The sequence below is a fragment of the Amyelois transitella genome, chromosome W, assembly GCF_032362555.1.
Source record: "Amyelois transitella isolate CPQ chromosome W, ilAmyTran1.1, whole genome shotgun sequence".
Taxonomy (NCBI): Eukaryota; Metazoa; Arthropoda; class Insecta; order Lepidoptera; family Pyralidae; genus Amyelois; species Amyelois transitella.
The window spans coordinates 8,739,444-8,741,761 of NC_083536.1; positions in this window are offsets into that span (position 1 = coordinate 8,739,444).

Sequence of the window (2,318 nt, forward strand, 5' to 3'; positions counted from 1 at the left end):
ATAACAGAGGTATTCAACTTTTCATGGATGGGTTTTGATTTGTTGTAGCTTACGACGGCGGCCAAAAAGTCATCACGCTTTTTCGAACTGCAGAACTGAACAATAATAGACCGTGGTCGAGATGAGCTCCGATTTAATTTAGCTATTCTGGTACATTGGACGATACTTTCCGGCGGAGTATTACATTTTATTGCACTTCCTAGCTTGGTTACTAATGTGGTAAGATTTTCATCTTTCTTTTCAGGGAGAAATTGAATTTCAATGTTGCAAGAGCGCGCACTTTGCTCTTGATTATTCAGTCGAGTTGACAAATCTCTAATTTTTGATTTCATATCATCGCATTCTGAACGCAGGTGGGTGATGACCTCCATTTTTCTTTCATTTTCCCTCATCAATTCGTCATATTGTCCACTCATGAAAGTGACTGATTCTTTCATATCCGCCAGCTGATCTCGCAATGGTTTTATTTGAGACTCGAACATAGTGGAGAAAATCGTACGGAATTGCGAAAGAAGACCATTTGCTTTTGAGAAACTTATTCAACAATCGCTCGTATATCTTCTTTAGTTATTGCCGCTGCCGCTTCCTCTGTAGAGATATTGGGCGGCGATTGGAGCGCCTGTCGCTTGGTAGGACGTACTGTCACATTCGGGTTGAAGCGTACAGGTGTGCTGTCTTTGTTGATATTTTTTACGCAAGCAATTTTGCAAGTAGGACATATCCACTTCTCGTGCTCCTGGGGTTTTTTATCGGGCAATATGCCAAGACATTCCGCATGATATTTTTTTTCCGCATGTCTTGCATAGTATGTAACTTTCTTCGTTTGATTCTGCCAAACAGCAAACCCAAGCCTGATCAGCCATTTCTACTGGATCTGGTAGTAATAGTAGATGCAAAATCAAATATTCTTTCTTGTAATATAGAACTCGGGTCGTTCAATTAACACAATTAAAATGTATATAGAAAGAAATAAATATAAAAAAACAAAAACAAAAAAGAAAAAACAGTTCGACCCGGCGGGATTCGATCTCGTGCCCTTCGTATCGCTACCAAGACTCTTAGCCGCTATTCCAACGATACGATAATGTTTCCGGCGAAATCAACTGTGACACTGCTGATCTTTGATTTATGATTATTCAAAGATACCTTCCTCAATCTATACTAATTCTAATATTATAAAGAGGTGTTGCGGGTCGAGGTGACAGTATAACCCTGACTAGGTACCTGCCTCCCCGAGCCTCCCCTTCACTTATAGGGAGTCCCGAATTCCGCTCCAGTAGAAGTCCGCCCCCCCGCTGGTATGAGACGTCAACGGCTGCGGACGCGGCAGTGAGGCCAACAAAGAATCCTCGGATGGTAGGTTGTGTAGAAATGGGGTCATCAACCTCTTTCAAAAGCCTATGTCTAAATTCACTAATCACTGGATTGTCAATATGGGGTCATTGACCTTACTCACTGAGTGTCTATGCAAAACTATTCACTATATGATCACTATTGAGTCTCTCTCTCTAATTAAGTCTATGTCACTTGATAATGTCTGAAATACTTACAGTTCTCAAGTCCAATCACTGAAATCCAATAGCACTGTCACTTATTGGAATACCTACTCTAAGTCTTATTAGAATCCACTAAACTAAATGAAGAATTCAAAAACAAAAACAATATACACAATTTGTCCGTCCACTAACCACGCTCAACACCTTATACTGATTCCCTAATCCTATTAAACTATTTCACTAAGAGGTATTATTCCGACTTAATTTTCTTGAGGACTTTTTCTTTCTTGAAGACTTTTTCTTTCTTGAGGACTTTTTCTTTCTTGAGGTCTTCTTTTTCTTGATTTTTCACTTTAAACTGGAACAATTGCACTACAATATGACAATGCTTAATGAGTGTGCGTTATGTTAAATTTAATGTGTCGCTAACAAGAGGAAAACTTTGTTTGTTTGGTTGTAATGAATAGGCTCAAAAACTACTGGACCGATTTTAAAATTTCTTTCACCATTCGAAAGCTTCATTATCCACGAGTAACATAGACTATATTTGATTTTGGAAAAAAATAGGGTTCCGTAATATATTTGGATTTTTCGGACACAAACTGAAAAAAATCAACCAAAAAGTTTTAATTAACTGTAGATCTTATAAATATCTACAAAAAAGTCCGCGACACACTATACCTATCTATGTCGAGTGAGGCACAACAACCACATTTTTATTTAAAAATCTTGAATTTTTTTGGTCTACATTTAAACGCGTTTTTTTACTCATGCTATTAATCCTTATGAAAATAAATAATTTCATCAATCAGTACAGTTTAT